We start from the raw sequence: 6,002 nt of genomic DNA, 5'->3' as shown, positions 1-6,002 counted from the left end.
CACTTTGAGTTTAGAATCATTAATGGGTAATGCTAAAGAATTAATGACTAATTCAAGGCAAGTTTCAAGAAAAAGTAACGCCTTTTAGAAATTCAAGCCCAGAGCTGCTAGCCTCACTCACAGCAGGTCAGTTCTTACTAGTCATGCAGAAGTGGCATAGTAACATCCCTGTGGGTAGGTACAATTACACTGATACCCTCTCCACACCTCATCTTTACTTCTGACCCAAAAAGTCACCAAAACATGCTTGACAGTCTGAGGGTCCAAATTCTGGAACCCTCTGGCCATATTGAGACCACTGGCTGGCAAAATCCAGAGGTGTCCTTAATGCTACAATCATCATGAACAGGCCGTTTTCCTGTTCTTTATGAGGAAACTCAGAGCTGGGAGAAGGTGAAAGAGGAACGATACTTTGCTGCAGGATCAAGCTCTGCCTGAGATTGGACCAGGCATTCTCCTTCACGTACAAAATCAGGGAATACATGTCTAAATTGAAACTCTGGCCTTTTTTAGGAGACCGTGAGTTATAAGTAATCCCGGAGCATGCTCCATGAATGGGAAGGAATGACTGTCGCAGTCTCTGGCTGCATGGCTGAGGGAAGCAAGTGAGGAACTTGTGCTGGGTTTCTGCAATGGAAAGGCTGGAACTACCCAGTTCCTCCATCCTCCTCCTCCTCTCCTACCACACCTGCTTCATCCTTTCTTAAATAGAAAAAGTAAACAAAACCAACCCTTTTACCCTCTATGTATTCATGTAACATTGGGCAAGGCTATACCAGTTGAAACAAGTAGACCTGGAGCGGCCGTTCCTTTGCTAACTACAGAAGAGGGACAGTAGAGGAATGCAGCACAGATGTTCAAGCTAGCCAGGCATAAGTGTGATCAGCTGCTTGTGCAACCCATTCCCGCAGCACTAGGCCCCAGTTAATCAGGTTGCCAAGAAGCTTAACTCATAGGCCAAGCCAACTAGAAAAGGCTATCCCACACGGGAAACCTGGCAGGTAGGTCCATACAGCTCTGCACCATGCCATGCGGACACAAGCTTGAACCTGCACTAACTCAAATATTATAGCTGTGTTTTGCAGAAAAAACATTCTTGTTATAATTAAGAATTTGGGCTATATCACAGGTTTCACTGCTAGCCAATAGAAACTCACTGTGGTGGGTAAAGTACCTTAGGTTTCTACATGAAGCAGATGGAGCCAGGAGCACAGGAAATGGTGTCTGACTATTCAGGATTTATGTATGGTCTGTTAGAGCTCGGCACCTGAACCATTTTACCCAATCCCAATATTATGGTTTTCCCATGTTTTTCTTTTCATTATTCCCAGTCTGAACCTTTCTTGTTTCAATTTATCCCCGCTGTTTCTTGTCCACCCACCTATCATCACTGTGAAGAGCCTGGCTTCATCTTCTTGAAGACCCCCTCATAGGTCCTGGCAGGCTGCTATGAGGTCCACCTGAAGCCAGCTCTTCTCCAGGCTGAACAAATTGGGTTCCCTTAGCTCCTCCTCACGGCTCCAGCTCCAACCATCTTGGGGGCCCTCAGCTGAACTTGGCTCCAATTTTTCAATGCCTTTCCTGTACTGGGAGGCTCAAAAGGACACAGTGTCTAGATGTGGTCTAACAGGTGCTGAGCGGGAGGATAATCCCTTCCCTCAAGCTCCTGGCTGCGCTCCCTCCAGCACAGTCAGGATGCTGTTAGCCGCCTTTGCTGCCAGGGCACACTCCTGACGCACAGGCAGCGTGCTGTCTGCCAGGACTCCCCAGGGCCTTCTCAGTAAAGCCAGTCAGCTCCAGCCTGTATCTGTGCAAGGACTTGGCATTCCCAGACAAAGGAAACTTCGCATTTGTCCTTGCTGAATTTCATAAGGTTCCTGTTGGCCCATTCCTCCAGCCTGCCTAGGTCCCTCTGTGTGGCAGCCCTGCCCACCAGCGTATCCACTGTTCCCTCCAATTTGGTGTCATCTGCAAACTTGATGAAAGTGGACTTCATCACCTCCTCCAGGTAATTGATAAAGATGTTAAACTGGACAGTCCCAGTATATAGACCCCTGTAGCACTCTGTTTGTCCCCCGGATAGAGTACAACCCATCAACAACTCTCCTCTGAGCCCAATCACCCAACTGATTTTTACCCATCTGGTTGTCGACCCATCCAGACCATAACATCCTAAATCAGATGCAAGAATATTGCTGGAGACAGTGTCAAAAGCCTTGCTAAAGTTCAGATAAGTGACATCCACTGCTCTCCCCTCATCCACAAATCCAGTCATTTTATCATAGAACACAATCAGGCTGGTCAGGTATGACTTACCCATGGTAGATACATGCTGATCATTCCCAATCAGCTTCTCCTCCTTCATATGCCCAGAAATGTGCTCTGAGAGGACTGGCATCATTAAGTTCCATGGGGACCAAAGTGATGCTGATCAGCTTATAGTTCCCTAGATTGTCTTTCTGACCTTTTTGAAGGCTGTTATTCCTATTTCCAGTCATTAGGAACCTTCCATGATCTCCATAACCTTTCAAAGGTGATAGAGTGGCCTTGCAGAGACATCAACCAGTTCTCTCAGCACCTTGGATGTGGTCTGTCTGGTCCCATGGAGCTTTCCAGTCAAACTCTCTCAAGTAATCCCTGACTCAACCCTTGGCTACTGCTGGTAGTTCTCTTTGAATTCTTGCCCTAAGCACAGAGAAATGGGATAGCTTGTTGTTGAAGAAGACAAAGAAACCATTGAATACCTCAGCTTTATCTGTGTCTGCTGTCACTACATCACCTCCTCCATTCAGCAGTGGTCCCACATTTTCCTTGCACAGTGTTTTTATACTAAGATACCAGTGAATGCTCTTCTTGTTACACTTCCCGTGCAAGTCTCAACTGCATTTAAGCTTTGGATTTCCTGAGGCTACCCCTACATACTCAGGCAGTGTTTCTAAATTCGTCCACTGTAGCCTGCCCCTGCTTCCATCTCCTCTATACTGCCTTTTTGCACTGGAGCTCCACCAAGCTCCCTGTTTAGCCACACCAGTCTACTGACGTATCTGCTTGTAGATGTACCGTGAACGCAAGACAGCTGCCTAAGATCTTGCTACTTCATAGCAGGAATGCTACAGTGTTCTTCCTGCTCTTGGAGAGCCAGGATTTTATGATCTTCTACATTCTGTCATTGCACTCAGTGCAAGCATTAACTCCTGCTCTCCTCAGGTCCAGAATGCACATAAGATACAGATATCCATGGTAAACATAACATTTTTAAAACTAATTCTAACAAAAATGATCACAGAATTAACATATCCCCTTAAGAATATATTTTCCTCAAACTTTTCAAACAATCTCACATGGGCATTAAGCAGATCCACTTCTTTCACTGCCTTTAATCTGTTCAATCACTTTAAAAAAAATAAAATTAGCACCTAGAGCAATGGAGTGCCACATTCTTGACCACAGCCACAAGAATATACAGGCATCTCTATATAGTTTCACATACAGTCTTAAATAGTACATTGTAGTTGTAGTTCAACTGGCTGAAATGGTTATTAAGAGATGTAATTTGACACTGTGTATGATGATATAAATAGTAAATGTGTCACAGAAAGAGGGATTAACTTATGGTTCTTTGGAAAGCATTGCTCTAGATTGTCTTGCTTGAATATGTCTGCACAGGTACAAAAGCCATGAATTGCCATCTCTTTTTTTCCTCCCTCTTTTCTTATTTATTAAAGTCATACGTAACCTACTCAATATGTGTAACAAAGAATGAGCAAGATCAAAGCAATAGCTTAATCTGGGTTGCTTTTATGCTTGTGTGGTAAGGGAGAACAGCAAATGGTAGAAGAATTCTCTGCCTACCTGCTGCATGCAGCGCGCCCGACTGCAGCCCCGGGGCTCCACCCGCTCCTGGCCTGGAAAGGTTTCTCCGTACAGATGTTTCAACACAGGGAGGAAAAGTTTCACTTGATTTTCATTAGGTGGGTGGGACCAGGAACTTGCATCGCCCTGTTGTGCACACAGCAGTAGCAGCCTACCGAAGCATAGGTGCTAACTACACAAAAATCTCCGTGTCTGGGAAGCGTGTGTGGTCATGTGCATTTCCAAGTTCTGAATCCCTAAGACCCTTAACATCCTCAGTATACTTATGCTTAAATCCCATGGAAGTCCTGTTCCTAATCAAGTGCAGATCTACAGATGTTTGGGCAATAACGAGGGCTGTAGCTCCTTGTTGGTATGATGCAGTACAGCATGGGCGCATCTGCAGAGCCACGACCTTCTCATACGATGCAATTTCATTATGCATCTTCCCTTTGCACCCAGATAAGAGCTGCATTTGTCTTCGCTTATGTGTTTTACAAAACAGGCATAACTTTTAAAAAGTAGCCAGATGCCAATTATTACTTTGGTCTTATTGTTTCAGACATAGTTCAATCCTTAAGAGTACAACAAATACAAGTAATGTCTTTTTGGAAACAGATTTCAGTTATGAATCCCCTATTCATTTTTTCCCCTTGCTAGATGTTTCAAGCCTTTGCTATCTTATTAACCTCTCAGCAGTGAATTGTCTAGCAAGAGATGCTAATTTTCCCAACTTCATATAATAGAATTCTTTCTATCAGTTGCCCCACAACATTCCCTGAGCACGTGGGGTACTCTACCATGTGGAGGGTGGAAGGAGCAACAATGATGATCAGTCTGTCAGTAGAAGATTAAGCAAAACTGTGCAGAAAAATGCGAATACAGAGTTGGCGGATGCTTAGCATGTGAACTGAGGAATTTATTTCCCACTGTGAGCCAGTTTCTAGGTCTTGAAAATGATTTAAAGCTTGACAGAGGAAATCTAAAAGGTTGTCAGTAGATCCAAAAAGAAATCTCAGTTCAATAGCTCAGGAACCCCAGAGCTTTCTGTAAATTCACATACGCAAGAGAGAGAGTTTTCTCAGGACCTGAAGAAGTCGAAATACATTTTCTGCAAAACCAAGGACAATTACAAGCCTTTCCTTGTGAAAGGCACACTTTTGCCATTCCTACTTTCTCAGATATGAACATTTTCCAGTGTAGGCACATATCAGTGGACTCATTAAAGTTTAAGCAAGAAACGTATATGACTGCACTGCACTGTTTTCTCCTTGGAAGGACAGTGTGTGAAGATGGTAGTGACCGTGGATGCCATGCCACTAAAAGACTCTCATAAAAGAGAAAATAAGAGCATAATAATAATAATAATAATAATAATAATTGCAGAAGAACTCTACATCAAAACTATCCAAGTAGCCATGAGCATTTGGGAAGCAGAGGAGGGAGGTTGTGGAATAAAGACAGGTATCCTTGCTTATCCCCCCAGTTGTTCTAATTACATATACTCATTAACTTCTGAGGATTCAGACCGCGGTTCCTCCCAACACACAAGGATCTGGTTCGTATCTCAAAGATGTCACACTGCATATTCTACCACCAGTCCCTATATTCATCCCCTTTTGGTCGTTGCAGACAAGTAATTTTGTCTGTGTATGGAGAACAGTATTAGGCAGTTCCTATTCCAATGGAGGTGAGGCTTACTAGAAAAGCTGGAAAGGAGGGCCAGCTGCTTGTATTGGTCAGAAAAAAATGGAAAGCAGAGGAGAGATTTGGAAAAGGTTGGAGAGAGCACCTCAGAAGCACAACCCTGCATTGGTCCATCCAGAAGACCAATTCTGGGGGAAGGAACTGGAGAAAGCCTTGCAGGAACACAACACAATCCTACGCTGAGAAAGATGTTTTCATGTTTTTGCTAATACGGTTAGCAAAAACCTGACAATAAAGATTTTCTAGAGAAGAGCCAGACTGGGACATGCAAAGATGTCCCTGGAAGGAAAGAGGTTGTTTAGGTTTGAGGTAAAGTGTGCCATTCAGTATGGGGCACCCAAAATGTGGGTAGATGTGGATTCCACTGATCCCCCAAACAACTGCTTCCGTGGGGCTGGAAGGACTCTCAGCAGAAGACAATCAGTTTAGTGTGGGGGAGGCTG

Source organism: Calonectris borealis, chromosome 2 (genome assembly GCF_964195595.1).
Source record: "Calonectris borealis chromosome 2, bCalBor7.hap1.2, whole genome shotgun sequence".
Taxonomy (NCBI): Eukaryota; Metazoa; Chordata; class Aves; order Procellariiformes; family Procellariidae; genus Calonectris; species Calonectris borealis.
Note: the sequence above shows the minus strand (reverse complement) of the source record.